Source organism: Phyllobates terribilis, unplaced genomic scaffold, assembly GCF_046119375.1.
Source record: "Phyllobates terribilis strain yellow unplaced genomic scaffold, ASM4611937v1 Scaffold_8__6_contigs__length_399053987, whole genome shotgun sequence".
In the NCBI taxonomy this organism is placed as follows: Eukaryota; Metazoa; Chordata; class Amphibia; order Anura; family Dendrobatidae; genus Phyllobates; species Phyllobates terribilis.
The window spans coordinates 291,755,885-291,777,930 of NW_027362768.1; the positions used below are offsets into that span (position 1 = coordinate 291,755,885).

General features: G+C 41.0%; 1 protein-coding gene across 1 annotated transcript in view; it reads right to left on the minus strand.

Annotated features, from left to right (window-relative positions):
* ELFN2 (extracellular leucine rich repeat and fibronectin type III domain containing 2) overlaps positions 1–21,174 on the minus strand; it is a 173,510-nt gene extending 152,336 nt beyond the window's left edge. The window contains exon 1 of the mRNA XM_073644392.1: positions 20,290–21,174. The gene's annotated coding sequence lies outside the window, so the exon portion shown is untranslated. The remainder of the gene's footprint in view (positions 1–20,289) is intronic.
* Positions 21,175–22,046: the final 872 nt, after the last annotated feature.

The following is a 22,046-nucleotide window of genomic DNA, read 5'->3' on the forward strand; positions in this document are numbered from 1 at the left end:
ATTGTATGGGGACTACATTTATTTTTGTCTGGTGCAATTAACTACTATAACACATCCTACAAGTGATGACCTTTACTGAACTCAGATATGGGATATGAGAAGTGCTTTATGCATAACTGGATGGAATATTGTTAGAGGTGTTATTCAATGGGATAGCAATGGGATAGCCTGAAGGACTCTGCTACCAGACATTAAAGTGAATCTGCCACCTGATTCCTGCTGCCCAAACTACAGGCAGCATGAATCAGAGCCTGGCAGCACGATTACAGCTGGGTATATTCTTCTACGAAACTCTTAGAAAATATATACTTTAAAGATTTGGCGGTGGATCGAAGCCAGAAATGAGACTATTCCGTCACCGCCCTTGGCTGGCTTCTCCCAGTGCCACTGTAGGTGACTGACAGATCTCTCGCCATGGGAGACACCTTCTCTGGCTATGGCCCCCAACCAGATTTTTATAGTATATATTTTTTTGAAACGCCAGAGTGTTTAAGTGTTTTAATTGTGCACCCGGCTCCGTTAATGCTGCCTGTAGTTTGGTTAGCATGTATCAGGTGACAGGTTCCCTTGAATGGTAGTAATACAGAATGCGCAAATGGACATTTAGGATATTGATGAAGTTGTCTGTGTATAACAAGTGGAAGTGAAGACCCGGGGTCTTTCGTGGGCATAATACTACTCAGACAATACAGGGTGAGGGTAAAACAGTGTGGAAATATTTCATTGAACCACCAAACAGACAATAAAAATATAGAATAGTCCCAGCAAATACCCAAGATTGTGCAAATTACAGAATCCTCAGCCTTCCACTGACCCACCTGGAATAGAACAACTGCGACTTTGGGACTTTCAGGGTCAATTACCTCAACTAGTTTCCCCTCCGCTTTTGGCGGGCCCCCACAGAGAGGAGGTAGCGGCAAGCTTAGGAAGCTGACATTCCATCAAAGGTACAAGGCCAGGAGACCCGAGGGTCCCACCCTGGACTCTCCGAGAGTTTCCATGGGGCCAAATGACCGGCTGGTCCCAATCTGGCTTCTTCTAACGTCTCCATGGATTCCAGGCGACCAGGGGGTCTTACCTGACTGTGTCATCACAGTGGACATGAGAGAACCATGTGTTACTGTATCATGTGCTATATATTTATAGCTATTTTATAAATGGGAATTAAAAGGGAATGCAAATCCATTGCAAAAATGCTTTTGATTAACTTGAAGGGAGCCTCTTTTCAGAACACTATTATCCAGATCAGAGAGTTTCTACAAAGAACTTCTCTTGTTCCGGAGGACCCGCATTACACAGACAGCCTATTGATTTCCATGAAAACAGTGTAGTGCTTCATTTCTCCTGTGGTGGCGCTGCATGGACCACTTGAAGCTGGGTTCTCCCACAGATTACGGCTGATTGCTGCACGCCCTAAGGATAACTTGTAATAAGTTTATTGTTGGGGGATCATTCTACTAAAGAAAAAATATCTATTTATAAGAAATTTTCAAGAGACATTTGGCTAAAAAAGGCAGAAAATAGGCCACGACAAATACAATCAAATTACTATGTGCGAGTCCATACTGGATCTCTGCTTAACTGCGTACATAGAGTTCATCACCCTACAGATAACAGAAATCATTAGAGAACTATCTTTGTTTGTTCCATATATATATATATATATATATATATATATATATATATAGTACAGACCAAAAGTTTGGACACACCTTCTCATTTAAAGATTTTTCTGTATTTTCATGACTATGAAAATTGTACATTCACACTGAAGGCATCAAAACTATGAATTAACACATGTGGAATTATATACTTAACAAAAAAGTGTGAAAGAACTGAAAATATGTCTTATATTCTAGGTTCTTCAAAGTAGCCACCTTTTGCTTTGATGACTGCTTTGTCCGGTATATGCTTCTGGGGTGAACTTGTAAAGCTCCTCTGCCCCCTATGTTACTTTCTTCCACTTGCCTTCAGCCCCGCTCGAGCCCTCACTAGGCTTCAGGGCTGCTGGAGGCCTAGCTTGCCTCAAACAGCAGCCTGCGTGCAGCTACATCCTGTCTCTCTGCAGACTGAACACTGACTGAGCTGCCTGGCTCCACCTTCCTTTATATATCCCTATCAGGGCTCCCTCTGCTGGTATGGGGTGGAAGGTGGAGGTGTTTGTATGTAGTGAGGGCCTCTTGTGGAGAAATCCGTTTATGCACCCTTCTAGGAACTGTGGCACTGATGCACAGCAGGGGCGCCACATATATATATATTGATACAGAGAGTAATCAATATAGCTATTGTAATCTATAATTTGCCAATATAGATGTAGATGACCGTATTTGGGGCCGTGCACATGTTCGATATAAAAAATCTCAGCATGTATGATTTGTATACGTAAATCGGATCACACACGGCCATGTAAGTCTCTGAGTCCATGGAAAAAAAAGTCGGACTGCACTCAGATGAGATCTGAATTTCATGGACTGAAAGAATGGAGAAGATGGAGAAATACTTTTTTTTCCATCTTCTGCTCACACTGTGATCAAACTCTGATGAAACTCTGATCATACTCTGATGAGAGTCTGGTCAGGGTCTAATTAGAGTGTGATTAGCATAATTGGGTGGATTTTTTCGGATGAGAGAAGATACAGTCGTGTGACCCCAGTCTTAGTATGTATCATTCTGCGTTGCACATTTCTCTATTTAATTACACAGAATGTTTTGAAAAACAAAGACTTAGCACAGAGACTTCTAGTCTGTAACTAAAGGACAAATGCTTTTCATAAGAACAGTATGTTTAAAGGGGTTGCCCACTACTCGGACAACTCATTCCTCATGATTGCGCCATTCCAGCGGCGTCAGCATTCACATTCCTGGGGCTCAAGAAAGGTTGTGACATCACACGAGCCCTGTGCCCAATCAGCACCGGCTTCACTGTCCCCATCTTCAGATGTATTGAACATCAACAGGAAGTCAGGAGCGCCACTGCTTTTGACTTCCTCTTGATATTCTATTTGTATGAAGGTAGGGACAGTGACGCCAGCGCTGATTGGACGTAGGGATCATATGACATAACAACGTCACATGAGCCCCGGGACCGCGAGTGCCGACACAGCTGGAACAGCGCCGTCACCGGAGCTGAGTATAGATGTTTTTACTTTATCTGGGACAATCATGAGGAATGAGAAGGGGTTGTCCTAGTAGTGGACAACCCCTTTAACTTTTTGGAATAAAATGGTCCTTGAAATCCTGGAAATCATTTCTACAAAACTGACTTTCCTTAATATACCATATCATTCTGGTTTGGGCATGCGCCAAAGCCTGGTGGCTGTGTGCCAGAATTTTGAGTTAAATTGTGCACCCTTCGTGTGGCAAGCCAGACCTTTATCACCTTGGTCTCCAGGCATCTATTTCTTTTTTCCATAATCTATTTTTTTAATTATGCAAAATAAAAATTTTTTTTATTCATATCACCTGTGAAGACTAGATTTTTTTTTGCTAAGAGCCCAGATTTCCATATCAATATCTATCAAGTAAATGAGAGGAGAATGCTCAACCGATCTGCAGGATCAGAGCATCCCGCTCGCTGCAATTCGATGTCTTATGAGGTCACGCTCTGCAAGGATAAGTATAGTGATGGGCTCTTAGAGGTGGCAATGTGCTATTTCATGAATGGGAGGATTTGCTGGATTGATGTTCGGCATTTTATATATCACCCACCCTGCTCTGATATGTTCCAGACACCCTTCATTATTGTCAATAACCAATATATCAGTTACTTAATCTTGGGAAAGGTCACAACTAAAAGCCACTCCAGTCTCTAGGTTTGCCTTATCAGTATCAGGATTTTCCATGACATGAAAAGACAAATGTAATGTAATGGTAATGTAGCCGTGCTCAGATGTACAGATTGCAACCTTATGTTACTTTCCATATGGGAGATATTACACCAAGATCCTCCCCTCGTAGCTTTAATTAACAAAATTTAGAGCACCATAGACCATAAGTAGGCTGGCTTCAGTAGAACTGTGCGAAGACCAGAAGAAAAGGTATGGTCACATCCCATTTTAACATCCCTTACTTTTTCTTTCAAAGCACCACTCCAGCATTTTTTTTATTGCGGAGCCGAAATGGTGCTACTAATCATTGTTCTCTGTCCTTAGTCTTTTACTTATCATCTGCCATCTTCATCTTTTATCGGTACCACTCCGGTCGTCTTCTGTAGGTTGTGACCTGCAGGATGACTCCAGTGTTTGCTGGGCGATCCGGAGGTCACAGCTCAATGTAAGTGTATGAGAAGCAGAACAAGGCCAGAACAAGGCTCTCATAGACTTACGTTGAGGTATTGTGACTGTTACCTCTGACTTCCAGTCAGTTAGAAGTTGCGGTCACAAGTTCCATCTTGTGACGGCAACTTCTGACTAACCAGAAGTCAGAGGACCGGAGTGGTGCCGGGAAGAGCTGAAGACAGCAGCTGGGTAGTATAAGACTAGAGACAGGTAATATAGATTGGTAGCACCACTCCAGCGCTGAAATAAAAAAAACCTGTGGAGTGGTGCTTTAAGATTATTTAAAAATAACGGTACCATTTAAACAAGATGCCCACCTAGTAGAAAATTACCCCTATTGTACAGAAAAACAGAATGGGGGAGATTTGTTATTATGTTTGCGCAAACAGTTTTAACCAAATTGGGATATTTCATTGTCATAAATGCTTAAGTCGCACTTATCAATGTTTTTTTCCCATTTGTTGCACCATTTTTTAGTACCTATGCCAAAATTTAAAAATAAGAATTCAGCAATGTGTCACATGTCAGGGTGTGTGCAGTTGTTTACTTACACTGAAGGTTTTATTACTAAGAGATTATCATTGCTGTGACTGGCTGGCATGCGGGCACTTGTCCGTCTCCACCCCCTCCTGTGATAAGCAGCTCACTGACTATAGAGAATATACACAGAGCTTGGTGTGGGTGAGGTTAGCTGTGGTGTGGGTGGGGTTAAATGTAGTGTGGGCGGGGTTATCAGTGGTGTGGGCAGAGTTAGCTTTTTCAGCTCTTCTGCATTGCTAAATCTATAATTGTGTCAAAACGGTTGCACCCAGTAAACTAAGAGACACATCATTGGATTCAGCTTCTCTTTGCCTACATCATGCTGCTCTCAGATGAGGAAAAAACCTGCTGACTGATTCCCTTTAAGTATTTGTTGCAGACATTTCTGCATCAAAAATGTGTCTCTTGTCAGGAAAAACACTTCATAAAAAAGCGTGCGTTTTTGAGTGCATTTTTCATGCATTTTTTTATTAGAATGGGTGAAAAACTCTGCAAAAAACACTGAGAGAATTGACATGCCACAGAGTTGAAACTGCTTCCACACTGTCAAACATGGTGGTGGCAGCATCATGGTTTGGGCCTGCTTTTCTTCAGCAGGGACAGGGAAGATGGTTAAAATTGATGGGAAGATGGACGGAGCCAAATACAGGACCATTCTGGAAGAAAACCTCTTGGAGTCACCACTAGGGGGAGCATAGGAGTTTATTGCATACATATTTTTCATCTTCTAGGTCTTAGATGTAGATTAATGTTCCAAAAATACTTTTTTGTTCACTAGTATACATTATTTCTATAAAATATTTAGGACCTCTGTAATACAGAATTGTGATTTTGGAAGTAATTGATCACTTGAAAAAAAATATTTTTAATGTGTTTTAAATAGAAATATATGCAGCTAATATAATTATAGTAAGAAGGGTGCAACAAGATAAAAGTGATAGACCCGAATCCTAGCATCTCCATTTCCGGCTTGTGTTGGACACAGGAGAGGTCATGTTGACCTAGCACATGATCAGTGCTGAGAGTGAGGAGGGCAGCCTGGCTGGCTTGTTATAAAGGGGCTGTCCATGACTTTAACATTGATGGCCTATCCTTAAGATAAGTTATCAATGTCTGATTAGTGGGGGTGCGACACCCGCCACCTTCACCGATAAGCTGTTCCCGATGTTGGCGGCAGACGGAACTGTTCAGTTACGGAGCTGCCAACAAATCTCCATTGACTATACAGTGGCCACGACTGGGTACTGCACATCTGACCCCTGTTCAAATCTATAGGGGGCGGAAGTGCAGTACCCGGTCGCAGCCACTATTCCAACAACAAAGCTGTGCTGTGAAACTCCGTAACTGAGCCATTCCGGCCACCTCCAACACCGGGAATAGCTGATTGGTGGCGGTGCTGGGTGTCGCACCCCCACTGATCAGACATAGATAACTTATCATAAGGATAAGCCATTAATGCTAAAGTCCTGGACAACCCCTTTAATAGCTAAGCCAGCTCCCTTTTCTGTAACAGGAAAAAAGGACTAACCTAACTAGTGAAAAGGGATAGTCAGCCGGCTCAGGAATTGTTGCTCACTCCTTTGTCTAAACCACAGAAGTGATTGGCCAGGACCCATTATCAACACTTAGATCTTGAGATCTGGGAACCTGAATGTTAGTAGATTGTATATATTTATATTACAAGCTGGGCCGACGTCACCACCCGGTGCACCCGGGCAAGTGCCGGGGCCCTGGACTAACAGGGGGGCCCACTGGCTGTCTGGGACAACACTGCTCGCTCTGGGAATGTCTAAAATGGAGTTGCTCCTGGGAGGTGATGATGTGATTGGAAGGGGCGGGGCCTCCTCCTGTTCCGTGCCCACCGATACCGGGAAGCAGCGTTGTGCCGCTGAGGCTGCTGCATATGAGGTGACGCTTCACTACAGATCCTGGGAGGACTGAGAAGCAGCATAAGTGGTCAGTGTGGAGACAGGAATTATGTATTTAGTTTTTATGTATAGGACAAAGTGTAAATGGTCTGATACTGTGTTTTGGGGGCATAAAAAAGTGGATCAGGTTACTACATGGGGGCTTGCATGTAGTGGGTCTTGCACACAGAATGTGCACAGTTCTGCAGGTTGCGGGGGCTTACATAACTAAGGGGGTGATGTTGAGGGTCTTGCACATGGAAGTTAGTGATGCATACATGTGCTGCATGTTGTGGAGGCTTTCACAGGGAAAGGATTGTCCACTACTAGGACAACCCCTGTTCATACCCCACGTTTGGCCCCAATAAAATAAAAAAGCTTACACTCACTTCTCCTGCCATCGCCGTTTCAGCGGTGTCGTCACTGGCTATCTCTGGGCTCCCGTGCGGTTGTTGTGACACGTGACCCTGGTGCCCAGTCAGGGCTGGCGTCACAGTCTCCACCTTCGTACAAACTGAATATGAAGAGAAAGTCTGAGATCAGCCACAGCCCTGACTTCCTCTTGATGTTCGATTTGTCCAAAGGTGGGGACAGTGACGCCAGCCCTGACTGGGCACCGGGGTCACGTGTCACAACAACCGCACGGGAGCCCAGAGACCACTAGTGCCAACATCGCTGAAACGGCATCAGGGCTGAGTATAGGCTTTTTTATTTTATCTGGGCCAAGCGTGGGATATGCAAAGGGTTTGTCCTAGTAGCGGATAACCCCTTTAATGTAGTATATTGTGGGTCTTGCACAGGGAAGGGGGGGGGGGGCGTGATGTTGTATGTCATTGGTCTTGCACATAAAATGTGTTGATGCTTCATGCACAGAGCTGCCTGCATGTTGTGGGGCTTGCACATTGAAGGGGGTGATGCATGTATGGCACTGCATGTTGTGGGAAATTGCATAGGGAAGTGATGTTGCATGTTAGGGGCTTGCATATGTAAGTGGGTGATGTTGAGGGTCTAGCACATGGAAGGGGGTGATGCATGCATGTGTTGCATATTGTGGGGGCTTTTACAGGGAATGAGTTATGTGCATACCATCCGTACTGTCAGCGCTTTGAACGCAGAATACTTTATGCTGCGTCCAAAGCGCTGCACGCAGGTGAATCCACATGTGTTCACAGAACCATGCCGATTCACCGCATCCTATACATTTCACTGATCTAAACTGACGTGCTGCGGTCTGGAAAGACGCGCCGCATGTCCGCGTACGTGGGTGATCCGCAGGTGCCCGGAGATACATATTGGGCATGGGATTTCTTGAAATCCCATCCACTTTGCTTGTAATGTTGAATGCTGTGGTTTGCACGCAGCGCAAGTGCGCTGCATCCAATCCGCAGCAATTACTGACCGTGTGCACATACCCTTAATGTTGCATGTTGGGGCCTTGCATATGTAAGGCGGTGATGTTGCATATCATTCCTCTTGCACGTGGAATTTGACTGATTCTGCATGCACAGGGCTGCATGTTGGGGGGATTACACACTTAAGTGGTGCATCTGGAATCATAATATCTGTTAAAGGGGCCCACTGAGACTCTTTCGCCTGGGGCCCACAAAAACCTGGAGCCGGCCCTGATTACACGCATACACATCTAAAGTTATAACACATATAAATATGTAAGGATATTTTTTTCCAATGATCAACCACTTCAAATGGAATCTGTCAGCACAAAATGACTGTTCAAACTATGCACGGACACCCAGTGCAATCTTGGCATGGCCAAGCAGTTCAGTGCACCCTCCTACCTACCTGATTGGCATCGATCACCATCCTTCCTTAGTTTCCTACACAAGAGCAGCTTTCAGGAGTGGTGGTGGATAAAAATCAGTAGGTGACAAATTGCACAGAACTGCTTGGCTATGCCAATGCTGCACCAAGCACCTGTGCTTTGTTTGAACAGTTATTTTATACCGACATACTGCCTTTAAGTTAAAGAAAAGTTCCCTAATTTTATATCTCGTTAGCACCCTCTAGAGGTCACTGCACGCAGAGGGAATGTTTTTTTTAAGCTTTATGATTAGACAAGGAATTTAAATCTATGTTACAGAAAAGTGAATTAAAGTACCGTTCCTTAGGGCTTTAGCACATGACCGCAATGTTATTCTATGGGGCCGTGCACATGTTGCATTTTTTCCTGCATGCACAAGTTTGATCTGATATTTGGATTACACTTGGCCATGCAAGTCAATGAGTTCGTGGAAAGCATCGGACTGCACTCGGATGACATTTGAGTGCATTTCAATTTCCACAGATTTAAGGAATGTGGAAAAATTTTTTTCTCCATCTTCTCCTCATCGGAGAGAATTGGATCACACTATGCTGACACTCTGATAAAACTCTGATCCAACTCTGATTATCAGAGTTTGATTTGCATAATCGTCCCGATTCTCTCGTATGAGAGAATACACACTTGTCTGCATATGCCCTTATGCTGATATATTTTTAATTAATCAGTACAAAATGTTGTCCCTTTTAGGAAAATATATTCAAAACATCACTGAAATGTGTATATTCACCAAATAATAATAAACATAATAATTAGTAAACATAGTAATAGTGACCATAATACTTTACAATCAGATCAGAATTCTGTATTAAAGAAAACCAAAACTTTATCTAGATAAAACTGTTAGTAGTGAAAAAAAGTCATTTTGTAACATAATTCTCAGACATGAAGGTTTATTGTGTGGTTTATTTTTTTTATGTTAACTAAACTTCACCCACACACTTATACTGTATATATTGTATATGTCTTACAAAGCAGTTTATGTTATTTGTATGTTTCCATTTACTCTTTTCTGTAAGTACATGGATGTACCCACTGCGACCAAAATAAAAACATCCGATTGTTACTTTGCTGGTTGAATTATTATAAGTAGAAAATAACATGTAATATTTATTCATTGAGTCTTTCACTTATTTGCTTGTAAGCCATAGGCCACGTTCACACATTCAGTATTTGGTCATTATTTTACATCAGTATTTGTAAGCCAAAAGTGGGTGATAATTGCAGAAGTGGTGACATGTTTCTATTATACTTTTCCTCTGATTGTTCCACTCCTGATTTTGGCTGACAAATACTGATGTGAAATACTGACCAAATACTAAGCGTATTAACATGGCCATTTCAAATAACTCTGTTGCTTACTGGAAAGAGTAAACGGACAGGCCAGATGCTGTTATCAGATCTTATTGTATCCTGTTTATTCAAATTATGGCCAAAGACTTACTGAGCCCTTATTAACACAAGAGCAGCCTTCAGAGATTTTTTTCTATGTCCGAAATGTAGGGGATAGGGGCAAATTTAAAGCTTAAAGGGAACCTGTCACCAGCTTTTCCCCATATACAGAAAGGCCACCACCATTAAGGCCTCTAGAACGCTGTAAAAAAAAAGTTCCTGATCTTCTCTGCAGATCCCAAAAAAGACCTTTTATTATACTCACCTATGGGGCGGTCCGGTCCGATACGCATATCTGGTCTTCATTCGGCGCCTCCTCTCATTCTTTAGCTACAATCCTACTTCCCTTCTTCAGGTGGGTGACGCGTCCTACATCATCCACACAGTGTCTCCCAACCACGCTCCTGAGCAGGAGCACTTTTCTCTGCCCTGTTGAGGGAGAGCAAAGTACTGAATTGCGCATGCGCCGTGAAAGGCCAAAGAGCACCGCTAACCTGGAAGTAAAGCTGGCGCATGCGCACAACAGTGCTTTGCTCTGACTTTGGCAGGGCAGAGAGAAGTGCGCCTGCGCAAGAGCATGATTGGGAAACACTATGTAAATGATGTAGGACGTGTCATCAACATGAAGCAGGAAAGGAGGACGGCATCGCAAGAAGAGAGGAGGAGCCGGATCAAAACCAGAGTTGCCCATCTGACCAGACCGCCCCGTCTGTGGGTAAAATAGAAGGTCTATTTTGGGATCTGCAGAGAAGATTGGGGACTTTTTTACAGCATTCCAATATTCTGTAAAAGAGGCCTTAATGGTGGTGGCTTTACTTTATATAAAGACATCCTGGTGACAGGTTCCCTTTAAATTATATTGGCAGAATATCTTACAGTGTATGGAGAGTACATTTCAGGTGAAGCTTATTTTGAACTCTGCTTTGTGTGTTTTTTTGGCATTTTTATAATTTACAGTCTATTTTTCAACAAAAGAAAGGTATAATAAAGCTACCGCTTGTGACTTAAAAAACATTTTTGAGGTTAGGATGTCTCATAAATCGTCTCTCCACTCTTTCTGGATAGAGGTGCATTAATCATTTGATTTTATATGAAAGATTTGGGTTGCAGTCCAAAAAATTTCCAGCCAGGTAGTGGTTGTAATCCGTGGTTGAATAACTTTAAAGGATTAGAAAAAAAACATTACTTAATATTTCAACTTATGGCTGAGAATGTTGTGAAACCCCTTTCTATTTTTTTTTTTTTTTTGGCAGGCCTGGGTAGAGGGTTGTGGAAGTAATGAGGGTTAGAAGCAAAATTACGCTAGGTACTTAGAAGAAAAATAATAATAATAATACATTTCTATGTCTAACATTTTATATTGCAACTTTGATATGTAGATAAAAAAACAGGAAAGAATAGCTATATGGTCTAATAACATAAATACCTAATTCAGGCATTGGGTATGATTACATTTGCAGGGGATATTAACAGCCAATTCAAAGCAGTATAAAATATACTAGTATTTATGGCACATTTATTGCACAAGTGTTTGATAGAGGCAAGTATACAGGTTCCTATATTTTTTTCTAAAAAAAAATACAAAAAAGAAAATGGCTAAAACAGAAAAATAGGCTATAAAGCCAATGTCAATCCAAGGTTGAAAAAGTTTTGCAATGCAAAAAGTGATGAGTGATGACAAGCGCCATGTGATTTGGGGATTTTCATAGGCAGAGAAGGAAAGACCTGCAATGTGCAAAATTTCAAGATTTGAGAATCCTCAGTGGTTGATACCTTTTAATGGCTAACTGAAAAGATGGTAAAAAATTGCAAGCTTTCAAGACTACTCAGGTCTCTTCATCAGGCATAGTATAACACAAAATCTGAAGAGTCACATATTTATACAAAACAGGACATAGAATAATGCAATAGATGAGACAAGTGACGTGAAGCAGAACTATTACTATGGGAGGGGGGAGAAAGAGCTGTGGCTGTAAATATTGGAATAGTTCATAGATAAGGAGTGTGAAAGTTTTATTGTCCTGTGATTGAGGTCTGGTCGATGTTTGTGATGCCCCCACGATTTGCTGTTAACAACACTTAAGAAAAAATTCCTTACAGCCTCCATATGCACCATAAGAAGCGATAGTCTAGAAATGACTTAATTTATTTCTATGGGAAAAGGTTGTGGGCATATTTTGTGATCTGCGCAGAGGTCATTGCGCAGGGAGGGTGAGAGAGGTGAGCTTTAATCATAACCTATTGTGAATGATGGATGCTTTGTCATCTATAAATAACTGATAACTTTCATTGTAATAATGCCTGTGATGAGAATGAAATGACTTCTCAAAGGTGATCTCTACAGAATAGAAAAAGTCAGCCTATTATTAAAGGGGTTGTCCTGTTTTAGAAAATCTTGGTTTGTTTTATATAAAAAAAAAAAATCACCTATTGCCCACCATCCCCAGATTGAGCGCTGGTCTCAGTTTTCAATATTGGATGTGGTGCCGACATCAGCATGGCAGCCAATCAGTGAGCTCAGCAGCTCTGAGGAGGAGGGGCATTCCATCTGCACAATAGAGCTGCTGAGCTCACTGATTTTTTCAACGTGATGTCAGCACTGCAGCTAATACAGGACACCAGTAGCAGCGACAGAAATTCAGCACTGGACCTGGTATCAGTGAGTAAAGCATGGTTTGTTTTTATTACAAACTGTAGTCAGGGACTTAGATTTCCCGAAAGAGGACAACCCCTTTAAGCTAAATGACCATAGCATAAACTTTGGAAAAAAAAATAGAAAGTTCAAAAATTTGTAAAAATATGTTTAAAATAAAAACTTGATTGAAATAATAAGTCATTTCCTTATGACATATACTCTTTAATGGAGATTGCTATAACTGACAGTAAGTGTGCGCTCTGAATATTGTGTTGTTTTTTTGCATTTTTGTCAACATTATTTATTTTTTCCGCATTATGTTGTGTTTGCAGGTTTTACATGACTGATCACCCATTAGAAGCCTTCATGCGTGTCCATGTTACGCTGTTTTACTGACACCACACACTGATTTATTAAGGCTGTTTAGAACCAGCTCATCTAATTAATGTATACAAAGCTATTGATTGGCCAACTATGATACATAATTAAGTTACAGACTGCATTGTTTTTCTCATATTGTATCCTACATTTCAGGTCGTAAAAATAACCGCTAACAAATTAGTAATGGCACCTGGCAAAATGAAATAATGTACCATCTTTAAAGAAGGACGGTTTGGCCCTTGAATTCTTCACCCTTGCCTTGCCATTATTATGTATCTGAGTCTGTGTAGTAACCTTAAGCTTTAAGGTCTACATAGGACACATAGTAGTATAGAACCTCACATTTTTGGATATTGTGTTTCTACCCAACAGTCATGGTCAAGACAATTCAACACAATGGGAATATCCAAAATCACAAGTGGTGTTCAATAGGTTTAAACCCTTTAAAGACCACCATCTAGCACTCTTTCCTTCAAAGACCATCATCTAGCCCTCTTTCCTATTGGGGCTATTGATCCAACTGAAGGTATTTCCCCTCTTTGGATTCATGAGATAAGCCAAGATATTTTGGAAGACTTTGGAAGATTTTAATTTCTCATTGAAAAATGAATATTATGAGTGCTCAAAAATTATTTTATGAGTGCCCAAAAATTATGTTATGGGTGCCAAAAAAAATTCACTCTCTTTAAGGAACATAGAAAAGCTCTCCTGAAAATAAATATGCAATTAATTAATAATAATTAATTTCCTGTGAGGAAAGAAAATTATCTTGCAAGTGGAAAGTAGCCTATAAGTCAATATCGGACACTTAACAAGCCTTGCAACATGACTAGGAATATTAGCTAAGCCAGACTGCTGTTTTAGGGTACTTGCTTCTCATCAGTTTAGAGCAGGGTTCTTGGTGGAACCAATGAGTTGCCCTTCATGCTGCTTTTGTTTTGGGATTGCTAATTGATTTTCATTCAGCCTTCCAAATTGTGTTCTGCACTGATGAGGGGCAAGAACCTCAGACATTGACTTACAGGGTTCCTCCAATAAATGCTGCTAACGAGAGTCCTTTCCTCTTCGGAGAAATACTGAGCAACTTTTAATGCTTTATTTTCCCAGCAATCCTGAACAAAGCTAGCTTGCTCCAATTGCCAATCACCAACTTTTAACCATTTAAATGCCACTATCAATCTCTGGCAATAAGATTTAAACAATGTCATTACCAGTGCGCATGTGTAACAGTTTTCATTGGCGCCCCAGCGACACATACATGGAGAATCGCTGGATTACCATGGCAGTGGGGGGCATACTGAAAGACCTGTAAGGCCATGGCCCCACTATCAGTATTTGATCAGTATCCGGTCAGTATTTTTTCTCAGGAGTGGGAGCCAAAACCAGGTGAGGAACAATCAGAGAAAAGGTATAATAGAAACAAGTCACCAATTCTGCATTTATCACCCACTCCTGGTTTTGGCTTCTGAGAAAAAATACTGACCGAATACTGACCAAATACTGATAGTGGGGCCATGGCCTAATAGCCATATTGGTCACCCTATGAATCTCAGACACAGGCTGAGCTCCATAGGAGATTGAAAAACCACAATTTCTATGTATACTGAAATTTCATTATAATGCAGTATATTTCATAAGTGATCGAATGATTGCTGGTTCAAATATTCCAAAAAAACCTAACAAAATAGATGCTTTAAAAAAAAAATAAATAAAAAAAAAAAAAAAAAAAAATCAACCTACCCATTTCGCCATTAAAAATAAAGACATTTAAAAAATAAATTAAAACAAAACAGAAAAATATTTGATTTACCATGTCCAAAAAAGTACAATCTATCCATATATAAATATATATACAAGTGCTTCTCACAAAATTAGAATATCATCAAAAAGTTAATTTATTTCAGTTCTTCAATACAAAAAGTGAAACTCATATATTATATAGAGTCATTACAAACAGAGTGATCTATTTCAAGTGTTTATTTCTGTTAATGTTGATGATTATGGCTTACAGTCAATGAAAGCACAAAAGTCATTATCTCAGTAAATTAGAATAATTAACAAAAAACACCTGCAAAGGCTTCCTACGCGTTTAATAAGGTCCCTTAGTCTGTTTCAGTAGGCTCCACAATCATGGGGAAGACTGCTGACTTTGCCAGATGTCCAGGAGGTAGTCATTGACATACTCCACAAGGAAGGTAATATTAATGGAAATTTGAGTGGAAGGAAGAAGTGTGGTATAAAAAGGTGCACAAGCAACCGGGATAACCGCAGCCTTGAAAGGATTGTTAATAAAAGGCCATTCAAAAATTTTGGGGGAGATTCAAAAGGAGAGGACTGCTGCTGGAGTCATTGCTTCAAGAGCCACCACACACAGACCTATCCAGGACATGGGCTACAAGTGTCACATTCCTTGTGTCAAGCCACTCATGACCAATAGTCAATGCCAGAAACGTCTTACCTGGGCTATGGGCCTGCACTGTTGCTCAGTGGTCCAAGGTGTTGTTTTATGAGATAGAAGTAAATTTTGCATTTCATTTGGAAATCAAGGCCCCAAAGTCTGGAGGAAGAGTGGAGAGGCCACAATCCAAGCTGCTGGAGGTCTAGTGTGAAGTTTCCACAATCAGTGATGGTTTGGGGAGCCAGGTCATCTGCTGGTGTAGGTCCACTGTGTTTTATCAAGAGTCAGACCTGGTTTACAAACAACAGTATCACTGTGCTTGATTGGCTGCAAACTCGCCTGACCTTAACTCCATAGAGAATCTATGGGGTATTGTCAAGAGGAAGATGAGAGACACCAGACCCAACAATGCAGACAAGCTGAAGGCTGCTATCAAAGCCACCTGGGCTTCCATAATACCTCAGCAGTGCCACAGGCTGATCACCTCCATGCCACGCCGCATTGATGCAGTAATTGATGCAAAAGGAGTCCCAACCAAGTATTGAGGGCATTTACTGAACATACATTTCAGTAGGCCAACATTTCGGATTTTAAAATAATTTTTCAAGCTGTTAAAAAGTATTCTAATTTACTGAGATAATGACTTTTGTGGTTTTCATTGGCTGTAAGCCATAATCATCAACATTAAGGCTGTGTGCCCACTATGCTTTTTTTAAGCGTTTCCGCAGCGGCAATTCCGCTGCAAAAATGCTTGTTAGTAGGTCTGCTGTGTCCCCCAATGATAATTCGCATGTGCTGTGCACATGCTGCGGAAATTTCCGCTGCGGATTATCATTGCGGAAAAATCCGCAGCACTACCAATTATTTTGCGTTTTCGCCGCCATTGACTTTGAATCGCTTAATATCCGCATGACTACATGTGCATATGCGGATATTAAGAGATTCAATGTGCGGATGGTACCCGAGTCGGGAGAAGAGGAGACTCTCCTCCAGACCCGGGTACTATTTTTACCGTTTTGGTTCCCCGGTGGCTCGCGATGGAGTAAAAGGACCTTCCATGACGTCATTCAGTCATGTGACAGGTCATGCGACCCCTGATGTCGGCAGCTGTGTGACCTGTCACATGACTAAATGACGTCATGAAGGGTCCTTTTACACCACCGCGAGACACTGGGAAGACCGGACGCATCGAAGGAGACCGGGGGCCATCGGAAGGTGAGTATAATGTTTTATTTTTATTTTTCACCATTTTTATTCTTATTTTTAACTAACTTGGTCACACTATATAAAATCCATGCCGTTTGCATGGATTGATATAGTGTGACCAAGTTTTCAAGCACTTTCCAAGTGATGCTAAAATCGCTTGGAAAGCGCTTGACAACCCGCATGCGAAATTGCATGTGCAAAACGCTTCACATCCGCATGTCCCTGGCAGGAAAAACACATGTACAATCCGCATGTACAATCCGCATGCGTTTTTTTTGCCAGGGAGATGCAGAAACGCTCAGGAAAAATCCGGAGCATTTCTGCATCGTGGGCACATAGCCTAACAGAAATAAACATTTAAAATAGATCACTCTGTTTGTAATGACTCTATATAATATGAGTTTCACTTTTTGTATTGAAGAACTGAAATAAATGAACTTTTTGATGATATTCAAATTTTGTGAGAAGCACCTGTATCTTTGTGGGGATGTACTGAGACGTTTTTAATTTCATATATTTTATTTTATCAAATTTTATATATATACTGTATGCAATCTCAGCTTGCAAAAAATGCCCTCACCCAGCTCTAGGACAAGACAAAAAAACTAATAAAGTTATTGGTCTCAGAAAATTGTATTATAGACAAAATGGTTTTGTTTTTTTCTACAAATTTTGGAATTTTTTTTCATAATGAAAACAAAAAAAAAACTGGACATATTTAGTATTGCCATAATGTTGATGACATAGGGACTCGTTCACAATCAATTCTTAACGCACAATGAATCCAATAAATACAGAACCCAAAAAACAGTGGTGGAACTGAGATTCTTTTCAATTTCACCACACTTGGAATATGTTTCCCGTTTTCGGTATATTATGCGGTAAAATGAATGGTGGAGCTTTCGAAACTACAAAACACAAGCCCTCACATGGTTATGTCGACAGAAAAATAAAAAGTTATGGCTCTTTGAACAGTGGGAGGAAAAATTGAAAAGGCAAAAACTAAAATTCCCGGGTTGCTTACGGGGTTAAAAGAACTGGTTCAAAATTAAACGTGTGATCGGATCATCTGGATACCATTCAACATCATCGAATCATTTCCAATATGAGATTTCCTCCAAATCCAAACATCCCCCAAAAGTGGAAAGCAGTGATTAAATTAATATTAACCTGGCACATCACACTGTATTCCACAAATATTATTTTTTTCCTCATCGTTTGCCAAGTTATAGACCTGCCAGTATGTTGCCATATTAGAGTTTCTGGCACAGTCTAAATTACATCCTACTTTATAATGGGTCCCATAGCAGCTGCAAGAACTATGGCTACTACAGATACAGCACAGTTTCAAATGTTTGTCCCTATCTTTAGGAACAGAACGAAAATTATGAGGGTCATTAATACTTCTTAGTGGACAATGAAGGATTAGAGAATACATTGACTGAATGTATATCTGCAACTTCTTACATATTTAAAGTGATCCAGCCACATTGGAGTCCTACAGTATAAAGCTTGAGGACCATGCTAGCTTTATTAGAAAAGATTTGCTATCACTTGTATTGCATGTATTTATATCCCTGCGCTTTTTATGATTGGAGGTCCAGTAGGCGGTCCTGTTCAGTGATTGACAGCTATTTATGCACAGTCATAGATAAAAGGCAGTCACTCACTATTTAGGTCCACCCACTGGACTCCTAAGTATAAAAAGACCAGGGATTTTAATTGAAATATTGAAATACAAGCTAATCTGAATCTTTTTTTTTTCACTAGATGCTTCCAATCTAGGGAAAGTTTGCAGACTTTTCACTCCAGAGTTGGTGACCATAGCGCTTTATCTAGTGCAGACTGTCTACATTGATCTGTATGTATACAGTGTTTCCATAGAGTCTATTCTGTGGTTGTGCACTTATGAACAAACACAATAGGGCCATACATCTCATCCTTAAAGGGGTTTTCCTACAAACAAAGTACATTTTAATTAATATATTTTGGAATAAAAATCCGTTTTACAATTGGATGTGTTAAAAAAAATGTTCCTGTGCCGAGATAATCTTATAAATGTGCCCCTGCTGTGTACTGTGTAATGGGTCTGTCTGACCGTACAGGAACATGGTCTGATCATACCACATCTCCTGGGCAGGGGAGGAAGCAAAAGACTCTACAGATAGCACAGCAGGGGATCACAGCTGATTCTTTCTGTGAGGTACAACAAGTTTTTAAACAGGCAGGGACATATTTTTTCTTACAGAAAGCAGCATCTGCGATCCCTTGCTGTACTGTCTGTATACTCTTTTGCTTCCTCCCCTGTCCAGGAGCTGTGGTATGATCAGACCATGTTCCAGCACGGTCACACACAGCTATTACACAGTACACAGCAGGGGCACATTTATAAGATTATCTCAGCACAGGAACATTTGTTTTTAAACACATCCAATTGTGGAAGTTATTATTATTTCAAGATCTATTGATTAAAATCAACTTTGTCCTTGGGGAAAACCCCTTTAAGATCCAAACGTAAGACCGGAATCTTCAATGGGAGTAACAAGTGCAAATAATCCAATTTCATATATTGAAACTTGAAACCCCTCTTCCAGACTTTCACTCTACTATTGTAAAGGGAAACAGACGCATTTCAAGTTGTATGATCTCCAGTTAATACATGACACCCAAGGCCAAAATAAAGATTCCAAAAAAAAAATAAAAATTGTAATAAAAAGAGATTATTTAAAACTCAAATTTCAACGTATTATAGGAAAACCCTTCAGGGAAAAAAAATGCTGGAGCTGCCCACATAATAATCATGACTGGACATGCATGGGAAGTGGAAAATTACTAATTATTATTATCACTCTATGGAAATGATGCTTCTCTCCAGATAAAAACAATGACTAAAGGAATGCACAGTATCTTGGTCTTCATCCAAGTCGTAAAGAAGGTGGCAACCCTCAGTCTCCAATGAACGTAGAAACTAAATCCTAGCTGGGTCATCGTAGAGCCGAATGTGCGGTACATCTGTTCCACAATCATATTTACAGTCATATGTTAACGAAGAGCATGTAGTAGACGTAGTAAAGCACAAGACGCACGTACAGTAGGCTTCAAGGATTAAAGATCGGACACATAAATGTCCATAAATAATAAATAAACAGCTAAACACATCATGAACTCCAATATCAGGACCTCGTACAATAAGACACAAGGTAGCAGATGCCTGGAAACATAATGATCATATGCAAATATCGTAAGAGAAAAAACAAAGCAGCATGGATGAGAGTATGACAGAATGGATACTACTGCTGCACACATGCCTACATAGACGCAGATCTGTACACACTGGCACAAAACTGGCGGGGATACAGTATATCTGCATATCTGCTCAGATGCAACTGATTAACCCCAACCAGACACATTTAATGAGTTCCACATGCAATAGCCCAGAGAAATGAACCCAGAACACACCCAATGTGATCACATAAATCCAACACATTCTCGTGTCACAAGGGTTGTTATACTCATTTTGTAAAAAAAATGCAGGCACCATTGCTGTATAATACATTTCAAGATGCTCAGACCTAATAGACGAAATACATATGTAAAATGCAGCAAATAGCCAGTGCATAACCCAATCCAGTGGATGTACGGCATGCATGTATCCATACACATAAGCATGCATGCATATATTTATACACACATATGTGACCACTGAAGCAGTTTACCAGTGTCTTGGTGTTATCGGTCCATGGTCCTCATCTCTATGGCATTAGGGATCTGCTCATCCGCTTAGCAACCGGTGTCCCTGTCACTTTTCTTGCTCTTCTTGTCACTGACGCTTCCCCCTATACGGTGTCACCAGCAGAGCTGTGTCCCTTGCGGCGCCAGAGACAGGCACCCAGACAGAAATCTTTCCAGATCTCCCCAGCTGTCTTACTCCAACAGATAGGCACCCACACAGCAAGCGAGAGGGAGAGAAGAAGGGAGGGGAGCGAAAATAGGAGGAGGATAGAAAGAGGAAAAGAATACAGAATACAGCGATGGAGCAGAGTGGATGGATGGATGGATGAATGGATGGAAAAAAAATGTTGAAATGCAAAATAGTGAATTATAACAATTCAGAATTGCAAAAATCTATAAAGAACAGGGTGCAAAAAAAAAGAAGAAAGGCTGCATGAATGAGGCGTTAGACTCCGCATAAGAGATGAGAGACATCTAGCAAATAAAAGGCAGTAGCATGATGGATGATAGGCGCACATTGAGCGAGAGAAAGGAAGAGAGAGCATAAAATCAAAGCGGTGGGGACTGAAGCCTTGCAAATCATGAAGAGCCACAGCCAGTGCAGCACCAGACTGAGCCAGCGAGGAGATTATTGTGGGTCAAACCTGATTGAAAAGCCAGCGAGAAAGAAATCAGGATGAAGGGAGAGATTGTGCGAATCAGCGAGTGCAAAGAAAGCGGCGAGAGGCAAGAGAGACATGACACAGAAATAATAAATGATGAAAAAGAGAGAAAAGGGGGAAGGAAAAAAAAAAGAAACACAGGAGGAATTGGAAGAAGCTCAGACTGTGTGTACGATGTACAGTATGTGTTAGGAGAGGAGGGGACACGCAGCATTACAGGAGGGCGAAGAGATAATGGAGATAAAATATACACACCATGATAGGAAAAAGACCGAATAAATGGGACACGCAGCCACACCGGCACTGAGGGTCTCTACCGTTAGGCAATATTAGCCCTATCGTAAATGACCTTCCAGACTATATAGAAATCTAGTTGTTCATAGTAGGTTGTCCTGCACATCATTTATGTGCTAGAACATCTCCAGGAATAATAGGCTGCCCTCTGTGCTTCTGACAGTCCCATTATCCCAGGAGAAGGTCCCACTGAATCTAGTCTGAAGTACAGCTGAGGAACCATCCCTACATACGTAAATGTGTATTTTTTTTTTCTTCTGGATTGTCACGTAAGTGACCGATGAGCCTCCCCCATCCTGCAGTATGTGGTGGAACCTCGTTCCAATCGTCTGAATCACCTTCTACGTAATGAGAAGTGTCAGGGAGATTATGGCCTCCTCAACATGTCTCTATGACCTGAAGATCAATCAATCAAAATTAAATGAGAGACAAATAAGAGAGAGGAAAAAAAGCGTCATTCAGGAATTAGCCCGAAATGGTAAACCAGGTCTACAGGAAAATACCGTGAAACACTGACCTAGGTCCAGATCGCACTGTGCCGTATTACCCTGAGCGAGCTCTAGTAAAAGAAAAATACCCTGTTATCCTCTAAAGGGTTACGAAAAGGAAAATCAGACATCAATTGAATTACATTCCCAGTGGTGTTCCTAGATTGCTTGAAATGTCAACTTTCAAGCTTATTTTATTTATTTATTATGCTTATTTATATAGCGCCATTAATTCCGCAGCGCTTTACAGACATCATCATCATCACTGTCCCCATTGGGGCTCACAATCTATATTCC